At 32.4% G+C, this 13,167-nt stretch overlaps 1 protein-coding gene across 1 annotated transcript in view; it reads right to left on the reverse strand.

The window, feature by feature from the left end:
• The window catches only part of LOC129003145 (zinc finger protein 708-like), an 80,718-nt gene that overhangs the window by 9,450 nt on the left and 58,101 nt on the right, over positions 1-13,167 (reverse strand). The window lies entirely within an intron of this gene.

Genomic DNA, 13,167 nt, shown 5'->3' on the forward strand with positions numbered 1-13,167 from the left:
ATGGGGTAAAATTGGGGTTTTCCCATTTTTGACCCAAAAAAACATACTATTTTGGAATATATTTCACAACCATTTTGTAGAACTAAAAAAATAAATAATTTAGTATGTTGAAGCATTGTTGTATGCCTAGTGGTGACGGAGAAAATAAAAAAAATGCAAATTTAAAATTCTCATGTTATTCTTATGGAGAAGATGAAAACTGTTTTAGTTTTCTTGTTTATGGATATATGTTGACCAAATTTTGAAATTTTATTTATTTCATCCTATACTATTGACGTATGGTCAAAAACACTGTTTACCTTTCCCGTAGCAGCAAACCTAAGCACTCGCTTATTTATGGCAATATTTTGATAAATATGTAATCAGTCAAGTTGAAATTCGCTTTGTCTGCAAGTTTGCTGCGGCGGCGGTATTTGATATTATCAACAAGTTTGATCGGTTGTGTTAGGTGATGTCAGTTTAATTAAAAATTGTAAAATTAGTCTTATAAAAAAAATAATATAATTTTCTTAAGTCGACGTGAGGGGCTCTCGCACAATGCCTGACTCCTTTGCAGAAGAGGTTTACATTGGTTTCTGACCAGGCGCCTTAGACACGCTAGTCTCGGCGCGCAGTGTCACATTTGATGTTCACCCTACTTGGACAGTTGAAAACTCGGACAGTTGATTTATCTAATTATTATTAGTTATTTATCAAAACTCGGACAAATGAAAACTCAGACAACTGATTTTTCAAATATTTTGTAATTTTTAACAAACTCGTACAGTTGAAAACAAATGATGTGATCCCTGAATTTATATTTGGTATATCTATTAACATTAGAAGGAAATGTGACAAAAATCACACAACGTTGGGTTTTTGGATGTTTGTAATTTTATTTCTTAAGTACCTAGGTAGGTATTCTAGGGAAAAGTACCGGTATCAAGGATCGTCGTCGAAAAGGTTGTTATAAATAACGAGATGTTAGCCCGTCCTACGTACGGGAATTCAGTAGCCTTTTTGAAAGTCTTGGCCTTGAAATATAAAAATTACAAATTTCACTGCAACTATAGTACAGAGCTTTAAGGAAATAAGTAATTTTGATTAATGAAAGGTTGCTGTAGAATTTAAGTTTACGGGGAAAATAAAAAATCTGTACATTTAAAATTCCCTATATTATTGTCATGGAGAATAAGTCAACTCTTGTAGTTTGAATGTTTATGAATATATTTTGATCAAATTTGGTTAATGTATTTATTTCACTCAGCTACTCACAAATCACTAAAATTGACCCTCAAACCCTATAATAATGGAAACAAAATTTCAGATATGCAAAACACACTTTTTTAAACTGGAAGAGAAGTCTACCCGTGTTTGTTAGTTTATGATTTTATCTATGTTGATTCGGAAATTATCAACTCTATTCCAAAAAATAATTTTATATAGACGAGGTGTTAGCCCGTCCTACGTACGGGAATTCAGTAGTCAGTTAAAACCATGTATAATTCAGATCAGCTAGTTTACACATATAATGACAAAGTTTCTTGCAGTTTTAATGTGAAAAATCATCTTGTAAACAAATGTTGTGTGACCAAATATGTTTTTATTCCATCATAGGCCAATACGATATGCATTTTAAATCCGATAATTTTACAATCAAACAGCAATTCTGCAATTTTTACGATGTGAAAAGCGTTGAATAGATTTGCAGCCGATTCGCACAGACGCACAGTGATTATAAGTAGCCTACAGTAGAGAGAGTAATAGTCAATTGAGAAGTGTATAGACCTAGTCAACGATACCACCTTCCATAGCATACCTGCCTCTTCCATAATTATTATCACCACAATACAACTACTATACACAATTTCCAGTAGGTCTGAATAGAAACGACCTAAAATAAAACGATAATATCCAATAAAATTCACAGTACACATAAATCGTCACAACTATCATTTATATTAATTTCACTGCATTAATTGATAAATAAATAAGTGTAAACAAAGAAAAGTAAAAATAATAACAGTTTGTTTTGAAACAGCTGTTTGGTTCAAATAACATTCATTTGAAAAAAAAAGAACTCACGATTACGAAAAGAACTGGTCACATGTAGCAGGAATATAAATAATAAGTAAACACGCTAGTAAAGCTAATGACGTAATTGTCAATGTTTATTATCCATACCGTTATCAGTTCTATCCTTAATAATTACCCACTCTCATTGAATAAGTGTACATCGTAATTTCCCATATTATTTCATTTAAACTAAAATATATTCATAGTTGAAATAAAAGTGATATTTTCACGTTTGGGGGCGCTGATAGGTACCCCCAAACGTAACCACACTGAACACGATTTCATAAAGGATGGTTTGTCTAATTGCAGTATCCTAGGTCAATGTTGACGTTGTGTTCAATCTTTGTATAAAGCTCGGCTGATGTTGTGGTGGTAATTTAAAATCGTGATTCCTGATTATTCTTGATCTTCTTTTTATGACATCAATATTTCCGGCCCTAATCCAAATAAAGTTAAAGCAGACAAACATTTGTAAACAAAAAGCTACCATGAAGAATTAAAACATGTAAACATTGTTATTTTTCCATTCTTTCCTCAAAAAGTGGAATAGTAAAATAATTTGAATTTATCCTTTTTTATTAAGACTCGTGTACAGAGCCTCGATTTGTACTGTGGTTTAATTAATTTTTGTCTAAACTATTTTAAACTGTGATCTAATTATCTCTACTAATCTTACTTATTTCCTATAATCAATGACAAAATAAGAGTAGATAAAATAACCTCATAGTTCCATAGTTTATATTTAACCAGCTGTTAGTTAAAACAAATTATATTGCTCTAAAACAAATCGAAGATTACAAAGATTGCTTTAAAAACATAATTTGAACATCCTAGTATTTTACTATGTATAATTTAATTAATCTATCATCCTCTTACAGAAGAATTGAACGTATCAATGATTTGCATTACACATAGTATAAATAAGTCAACCCTAAGTATGTCTTTACATTTTTATCCAAATGCTGAATTTGTGACACAAAAGCTGAATGTTATACAGCTGTTATGTTAAGCAAATTATTTTATGCCAAAAGCTAGTTTAGAATCTTAGCGTCGGCTGCTAGACTTTTTAAAAATTAAAACTTAATTTCTAAAAAAGTGGGACCCTAAACTAAATTTATGGCTTTGACATTCCCTAGTTCTAAAAATTATTTTTCTTTCAACACAAAAATCATGAAAATCCGTCGAGTGGTTGATTCAGAATCGTGAAATAAAAAACACTGTTTCGTTTTAATATTATAAATAATTGGGTAAGCGTACGTACCCAAGAGATGGGCTATGGGCCTATTGGCTGTATGGTCCAGCGATTGCATCACTCGGTGAGTAGGAACTATTAACTATTGACTATTTATAGTCAATGGTAGGAACAGAAAGTGACACATTGGAAAATCGAGTTTAGCATCATCCGTAAACCTCTGTTACAATCACCCTTTGCAGTTGTGATTTTTTACTTTACACTTTACACAACCGCCGTCAATGAGTGGAACCTTGTTAAGCTATTGGCGATGATCATTAATAAATTTAAGTTTCCCAGCCGTATACAACACTGATTCAATGTCTTCTTTCTGGTTATCAAAACTCCAGAACAATTTTATACACAAAAAGAATCTCTGGTTCCTGACCTGGATGATGCCTAGTTAATTAATTTAATTTACGGTTACACTATATTATTCCACTTGCGATTAATTAAATCCTTTATGTAAGAAAAACGTTTTTAATCTCACTTGAATGGGATTTGCCTTTAAACGTGATCGGGAATGGTTGCGGTATTTGTAAACAACATTTGTAAACATATCAGTGACAGCTAGGAAAAATAATCTTGATCCGAACTGCTGTTCGTTATTTCATAGATGATTATGTGATAAAAATTGGACGAAAATTTGATAAAAATCGCTCAAAACTGCATTTTTGAACGTCTGTAATTTTATTTACAAAGTAGTGAGGCCATATTTTAATGGCTAAAGACACTCTCGCCAATAATAATATAATGACTCTCGCCAATCCAGTGAATACATTAAAATGACTTGGATCTTGATAGGTAATCTCGTTTTCCTGGAGAAGATTGCGTAAAATGCCATCTTGAGTGTTACAGACAGTCAGACAGACAGAAATTTAGATGAGACTTGTTTCGGCTTCTTTAATGTATAAAATGTAAAAATAACCTAAAAATTTATGATTCTGAGCAATGTACAGACAAAACTCTAATTTATTTATATAGATGGATAAACATTTAGCCATATTCTTATCTCAAAAATCCTTTCGGGCTCCGCCCCAGTGGCTCTGTAGTTCCCCATGTTAACCTTATGAGTATTCATATTTAAAGGGAATTAAAGAATTTAGTCAGCTGTTTCAACTTTACAAGTTGGTTCTATAATATGCAATAGCATTAAAAAGATACAAGACTTCCTAACAGGGTGCAGCACTATTATTATTTTGTTTTTGCATATATGACAACAGCTAATTTGAACTAAGCAGCAACAAAAAGCTGTGATACACAATGAGAACTGTTAAACTAAGATTGTTTACAGTTAGGTTCGAGTTTTAAATTTAATGAATATTTTGTGATACTGTTTAGGTGCAGTGGTAGATTATTATGGCAATGGTAGATGTGTTATACTATATCATACCATAAATCTATGAACCAAATTTTATCAAACTGTGTCCTCCCCCATTGCAAACGCAAAGCTTGAGTAGGCCTATAACTGCAATAAGCATGTTATACTTATATGCCAACCTCGTACGAAGGACGGGTGCTCTGCTAATATATATATATAAATTTGAACGAATTATGTTTTTGATCTCTGTGGACATCAAAATGAAAAAGTAAATCGTTCCCAGGCCTAGGTCTAACCGTGCCACCTATGGTAATAGCTATTTCCTTATATGGAAATTTGCACAAATCAGACATTTATAAAATAAAATGTTTAGACTGTTAAATCCTACATTGGCTAAACAAGTCCTAGCTTCAAGAAAAGGTTCCAGGAAGACATACAAGCATTAAAATCAGGTAAAAAAACGACAAAGAAATCTAATTTTTCCTACAGTCACCCGACAAAGTTGGCTTCCCTGTACTGTTTATAGTACAGAAAGCTGCTAATTGCTGCATATTTATACTTTGCCGTACGGTTTATACTTTGCCGCACGGTTTATACTTTGCCGCACATCAGGATTCCAACCAAACAACACAAAACAGCGTGGTTTTATTATGCACGTAATCCGTGTACGCTTGGAAATAGGTTGGCAACACTTAAAGATAATAATACTATGAACAGCTGATTGACTATTATAACTACGATTTAACCTGTCATTTCATGTTTATAGTTTTGGTATTTCTGAACTTTCTGGACTTTTCTTTTAAACGTTTTTAAAACATTCCTACGGTCTTAATAAACAAGAAAATACCTTTAAAGCATTTTTTTTAGGCGCGGAAACCACTTCAAATTACTAAAACATACGGAACTATATTCTCAAAAGACGGAGCACATTTCTTGCCGAGGAAAAATAGCGGAGTGATACGGACCACGGGTACTACTTTCTCCAGGGCACCATTTGTGTAATTGTGTTGCTAGCTGAACCTAAAAACGTGTTGTATAGTGTTTGAAAGACTAATTGTTTATGTTTTATAGTGACTGTAGGAAAAATATAATGTGTAACACGAGTGAAAAAGGCCTTTGCTGCACTCGAGATCATTCCGCACGAGCCGCTGCTCTCGTGTGCAGCAAAGTGCCACTTTCACCACTAGTTACACAAATAACTATTGCAGAACACTTAATTGAAAGGCTACATAAATACAAAAATATAAATGCAAATTTAGAAATTCTAGAATAAGCTGTCAAAATGGTTCAATTCCTTTTAAATATGAATACTCATAAGGTTAACGTGGGAAATTCCAGAGCCACTGGGGCGGAGCAGGAAAATATTTTTGAGATAGGGATAGGCTTATATGTTATCCGGGAATATGAACTATCATATTGCCAAATTTCAGTCCAATCCGACCAGTAGATAATGCGTGATTGAACTTTAAACAAACACAAACTTTCATATTTATAATATTAAGTCAGTATGATAAATAGTAAGAGAAGATACACTTGTGAGTTATTGTGTAACCAAAATGAATTGATAAATAAATGTGTTTAACAAAGAATATTTTTTTCAGAAATACATGAGCCAAGAGCCTCGGTGCACTACAAGGAAACCAATTGAGATAATCTCTGATATAGTGCTTTAAACAACAGATCACACGGGGAAATGTTGCTATTACACTGTGAATACAAGGGCAAATTCTAGAGTTTAAATTATACGCTTTAAGACGTAATAATAATAAAAAATATAAAAAACAGATTATTTAATTTGAGATTTAATGAGGGAACATTATATTAGTCAAGAGAGAAGATACAAAACCCCAAGAATGTTGCAAAATATCTAAAAGGTACATACTGTATATAACATCTAAAAAAAATAAGATTTCAAGTTGTATGAGATAGAAATCAATTTGGTGGTAAAATTAAACCATTCCTACAAACAAAGGATATATTTAAAATGACAACAAAGGGCAACTGATTAGTTGAGCATTCAGATTAGTTGCTTGCTTATCTGATAAGTTTTACAAAGACAGAAATTCCAAATTTAAAAGCATACCATGGAGCTTCCTTTTAAGTGTCCAATATGTGGAAAATTTTGATCAAATAAAGCAGTAATGAAGACATATTGTTACACACGGGTGAGCATCCGTTCAAATGTTTATTATGTGAGAAATCCTTTGTCAAACAAAGTAGTGTAAAGATTCATTTGTTGGAACACTCTAGGAAGTATTCTTTTTACAAGTGCACTAAATGTGGAAAATTCTTATCAAATAAATATAACCTAAGGATGCATACATTGATTCATACAGGAGAGAGGCCTTATAGTGCACCACGTGTGGAAAATCTTTTGCACGCAAAGGACATTTGAAAGAACATGCATTGCTTCATACAGGAGAGAGGCCATATAAGTGCACAACCAGTGCAAAATCCTTTGCTTACAAAGGGGATTTGAATCGACATGCATTGATTCATTGGAGATATTTTTATGAAACTTGGTGTAAACTTTAGGTCTACAGGTATAAACATTGTCCGAAAATATCTTTGAGCAGCCTTTTCAAATTTCAAAATGGCGGCTATTCAACATTTTGTTTTTATGGCTGGTTTTCATGGAATTTAACTTGAACTATTTTAAATAGCCGCCATTTTGAAATTTGATGAGCCTGATCAAAGATACTTTCGGAGAACGTTTATACCTGTACACATTAAGTTTATACCAAGTTGTATATTAATATCTCCAAGGGCTTTTAAGATATTAATTATTTTCAATAAAATACCAAATTGCGGATTACGGCTAAACTAGGCCGAAATCGAAAAAGTTATACTTCATTTTCGACTTTTTTTTGCATGTCGAATCTGAATCTGCATAGCCCGCTCCGCTTTACTGAAATACCCTATATATATTTAGTTATTTAATCGAGAGAAATTAATTATAATGAATGAAATCCCACCCAACCCTCCTACCTTTCATTGTGAATTTTTCTCTCAAAGAAATCAATAGACTTGGGTACCGCGATTAAAATAAGTAGGTATTGCGTATAGCTAAAAAGGTGAACGGTCAAGTTACACCAAACAACGATTCAAACAGGTGCGGACACATGTCTTCCATTCATTGTAAATATAATTTGATATAAAATATAAGAGATATAGTAATTTCCATCCATATATCAATAGTTTTCTTACGCAAAATTCACAGTTAGAGTTAGGTAGTTAAGAGTAGTTCGCGGAATCTTATTTTCCGAATCACTAGGGCATATATTGGTAGTACAAAAAAATAATAACAACAAAAATAAATAAAAATGATAAAGAAAGAAATCTAACCAATACAGAGGTAGAAAACTGACACTATACACACTACCTCTAGCAACCGAATAACGATTAATCAAGAATATAAGACAAACGGTAATAAAGACATTTGGGAATACAAGAACTGCATTCTTCATCAAGTACCCCATTCATGAAGCTGAAGATTTCGTCAGACATCTGAGTAGTCTCCACATCTTGCCAGAACCATCATCATCAACATAGACATTATAAATCATCGCGCTATCTCCATCACCAAGATCATCACCGCCACAGATAATCCATATGCAGCTCTACACCTACGACCTACATCTCTCCAGCTCAATAGTAGCAGCTTCAGTGAGAACGTCATACAAGAAATTTTTATGAACAGTCTCGAAATGAGTAAGGGCAACACAACTTAATGGTATAGAGTACAGTAGTACAAAACATCATGGCAAGATTGTCAAACTAAAACGCTCAGGCACGTCCAAAGAACATCATATTTACTCAGCTACAGTACCAAGAAATATAATATATATATATAAAAACAAAAATCAAAACAAAAAAAAACAAGTTCATCATGAGCATCGGATGAACATACAGTTCTTTCTGTGTATATATTGCCACTTTTAAATGAGATTGCATAACACAGCGTAGGACCAATGAACGATGGGTGCATTCATTGTGGTGCATTGCGCAATTTTGATTTTGCGAAATTGTGGAGCAGGGCAGAACCTTCACAAAAGTTGGCATTTATTTGAAAAAGGCAGTGTTTGCCCATGGTCAACTTTATGCTGCGTTCAGCCGGGTAAAGCGGTCAGACGGTGTTAAAATAGTACTAGAACCGAATAAAGACCAAGGAATAGACCAAAATGGATACCATACAACAAATGTTGTTTTCAGAGAGATTTTGTCATAGAATAAGCATTTTACAATTTGGATGATGACATTATCTCTATGTGTTTTTCTAAGTGAATTTGTCTATTTTCAAAGAAATCTATATAGGCTTATATAGGAAAATGTTCCTCAGTTGTATTATGATTAGAAAGTTTGTATTATAAACACACCGCATGTCATTTGGAATTTTTATTTTAAACAGAGCAGACATCAAAATGCATTATGCAGGTATGTAATAACTATTAGACATATTATAATATACAAAAAGGCCAAACGATAATTAAAGGTAGGTAACCCATGAGGCTAATAATTTGTACAAAATAATTACTAGAATATATATATATAGGGGCCATTGCCCCTACAAGCCACTAGTCTATATATATAAAATCCAATGTATGTTTGTTTGTTCTTTATGGACTCTGAAACCTCTCGACAGATTGTAATAAAACCCAGGCATTATTAAGCATTATTCAAGGATGGTTTGTGTGAAGTTTGGTGCAGATCCGTCAAAAGGGCTCCGCCCCAGTGGCTGGAGTTTCCCATGTTAACCTTATGAGTACTCATATTTAAATGGAATTAAAGAATCTTAACAGCTGGTTCAACTAAACAATTTGTGTCTGTGATGTTCAATAGCATTAAAAAGTCAATAGGTTTGCCAACAGGGTGCAGCACCATTATTTTTTTTAATTTATGACAACAGCTAATTTGCAACCAAAGGTGAGTAATCGTAGCGAAAAAACTTCAACCTAGATTCAAGATTCAAAATAACTTTATTCATTTTTCATACATGTGTACATAGAATAGCGTCAATTTAAACATTTTTCTAACTTACTACATTATACAAAAATATTAGATGTTAATGATTTCACTGCAATATACATGAAATAGACCTAGAGATGAGTTTATATCATTACATTAATAAAAAAAACTCATCTAGAGAGTACAACGGTTTGGATAGCATTACATTTTTCAGTTTTTTCTTAAAAACATTAAAATCTTCTGTGGATTTTAAATCCACCGGAAGAGCATTATAGAATCTAATACCTGCATAGGAAGGTTTCTTTTCATATAATTTAAGATTGTGGCTTGTATAAGCAAATACTCTATTGTTTCTAGTATTATAACTATGGTTTTGTCCTAACGTTTCTATTCTATGAGAATTCTTTTTTATAAACAAAATAAGTTCAAAAATGTATAGACTATATACAGTCAAAAATTCCAATTCAGTAAATAGGTGTTTAACAGAATCATCCCAATTTAGCTTTAAAATTATTCTTATTGCTTGTTTTTGAAGGATAAGAAGTTCATCTAAATTTTCATTTGAGGTATTACCATATAAAACAATACCAAAAGCGATATGAGACTGTACAAGGGCATGATAAAGGGTTTTCATTGTAACCAAAGTGCTAAATTTAGAAACCTTCCTTAATGCAAATAAACCAGAAGCTAACTTTTTAGAAATTGATAAAACATGATTATTCCAATTTAAGTTTTTGTCAATTATTAGGCCCACGAATCTAGAATTATCCACCTCTTCCAACACATGATCATTAAGAAATATTGTCAACTCAGGTGCAGGTCTAATTCTAGAGCAAGCTGTAAAAGTGATGAACTTAGTTTTATTAGGATTCAGTAGCAAGCATTTTTCGTTAAGAGCCTGTTCTAAGGTTGAAATCTGGTTAAAAGCGGAAACTTCGATTTCATCAAGAGTTTTACGTGATATCAGCAAATTTATATCATCTGCATACATTGTGATATTATCAAAAGGTGTGATGCTAGGTAAACCCTTAAGATAGCATAGAAAAAGTAATGGACCCAGAATAGAGCCTTGAGGGACTCCGAACTTAATATCTTTAATATTCGAATTACGGTGTATTAACTGATTGAAATGATTAATATGTTTAATTTCAACAAACTGTTTTCTGTTTTTTAAATAAGAGTCAAACCATGAAAAAGCCCTATTTTTTATTCCCAGTTTTTGAAGAATTACAAGTAGGCTTGAATGTGATACACTGTCAAAAGCTTTACTAAGATCCATAAAAATACCAATTGTTTTATTACCCTTATCCAAAGAATTTAAAGCTGACTCAATAAAATCAATGCTGGCAGTTATTACTGATTTCCCGGCCCTAAAACCATGCTGTTCTTTGTCTAACAGTTTGTTACACTCTAAAAATTCTGTTAACTGAATAGCCATAACTCGTTCATAAATTTTGGAAAAAACAGGAAGTAATGACAGTGGGCGATAATTTGAAACTTCTTTACAGTCATCTGCCTTAAATAAAGGTTTTACTTTAGAAATTTTTAACTTGTCCGGAAAAATACCTGATATAAAAGATGAATTTATTAAATGACACAACGGTAGTAACAGATAGGTTCTGGCATGTTTTATGATTGTTATAGGAATATCATCATAACCGGTTGAAAACTTATTATTGAAGGACATGATTACTTTTTCCAGCTGATGAGGCTCTATACTAGTTGGAACAAAAACTTTATCAGTATAATTAGGCAACGAAATGTTGGAAGAAGCTGCAACTTGATTCAACTTAGGAATTACATTTGTCTCAACTAGATTAATATAATGATCATTAAACATATTGCTAACTAAACAAGGATCTTTTATTTCTGATCCACCAGAGTTCAGTGCTATATTTGTTTCAATGTGCTTATTTTTAATATTAATTTCTTCTCCAATAATTTTCCAAGTAGTTTTACTAACATTTGAAGATTCTCTAATTTGTTTTTCGTAATGTTTAACTTTACTGTCAAAAATCTTTTTTTTATACTCCTTTTTCTTCTCCTTGACACTCCTACCTAAATTAGGATCATGAGATGACCTGCTTAGTTCAGTTAAATTTTTTAGCTCTGATTACAACACATACAAATCATAATTTATCCATTTGTTCTTATTTTTACAGGGTTTCCTACATTTTACTTTTGGAAAACATATATTAAAATAATATAAAAAAATATCTAGAAATACATCAAACTTAATTTCAACTGGGGCACAATATACATTTAACCAATTTTCTACAGACAACATGTTTGAAAATTTTGCTATATTTTGTTCTGTAAAACTTCTTTTATGCATCGTTATATACTCATTATCATTTCTAAAAGAATTTGCTAAATTTACTTCAATCATTTGTGCATCATGATCAGATAAACTAGAAATTAAACCTTCAGTTTTTATTACATTTGTGGGAATATTTGACATAAAATTGTCAATACAAGTGGCAGTTGTAGAAGTTACTCTAGTTGGAAATTTTACAAGATACTTCATACCATAACTCTTTAATACATTCTTAAGTTCTAAGTGCTCCCTTGAATCCACCAAAACATTGATATTTATGTCCCCACCAATTATAATAAATTTACATCTTTTAATCAAAATGTTAATTAATGCATTTAGGCGTTTCAAAAATTCAAATGGATCTGATGAGGGTGAGCGATACAGACCAACTACAATAATTTTACAACCATTTAACTTATAACTAACAGCACAGAATTCAAAAATTTTATCTTCACCCAAACATGTATCAGATGTTGGCAAGACCACCGGCCTACCAGAGATACCCTCCTCGGAAAGAATCATTACACCCCCCTTTACCGTAGATTTTCTATTATAACAAGCACTTACAACATAATTATTAATTTTAAGGTATTTTAATTCATCTTCTTTGATATTATGTTCGGTGAGAATTATGATTCTAGGATTTATTTCATCTAATATAATTTGCAAAGGTTCAATGCGAATTATTAAATTTTCAATATTTTGATGAAAAACAGTGAAAGGTAAGTTATTTTTTGAGGTGGATTGAATAGTATTAGTTATTTTTTTTGGAAAACTAGCTACCTTGTTCAAATAGGGTTTTTCCGATGTAACGCCGAGGAGTTTAAATCGGAGACCAGTGGTTTATTAGCAAAAGCAACACACCCAACAGCTTTTTGTACAATTTCACTCGGACTTTCTGAAAACATGACTTCACTTTTATCACAAACATTTGCACTTGAAAATGACGGTGTAGGTAGAGAAGGGAAGTATGATGTGTGTTGTAGCCATCTGTTGTTGGTGTCTGGAGTCTGTGCCATAGGAGTAGACCATCCTTTCCAGTAAGAGGTTGATGAAGGGGTTGGTGGGTTCACTGTAGAAGGAGAATCAGTATCCAATTTAGGAGAGTTAGAAGTCGAGACTTGCGAACTGCTGGAGTTTGGGTCAGTGTGGATCAAGCTTTCAGTAGAGATGAGCTGTTGTAAGCGTTTGATGAATTCCAAATGAGGATACCCTTGAAATAGAACCCTTTTGGCCGAAGGCTGCTCATATGTAACTATCTTTACCTGAACATTTGTG

The sequence above is a fragment of the Macrosteles quadrilineatus genome, unplaced genomic scaffold (genome assembly GCF_028750875.1).
Source record: "Macrosteles quadrilineatus isolate MER2022 unplaced genomic scaffold, UCM_ALF_1.0 Scaffold_1__1_contigs__length_201487025, whole genome shotgun sequence".
NCBI lineage: Eukaryota > Metazoa > Arthropoda > Insecta > Hemiptera > Cicadellidae > Macrosteles > Macrosteles quadrilineatus.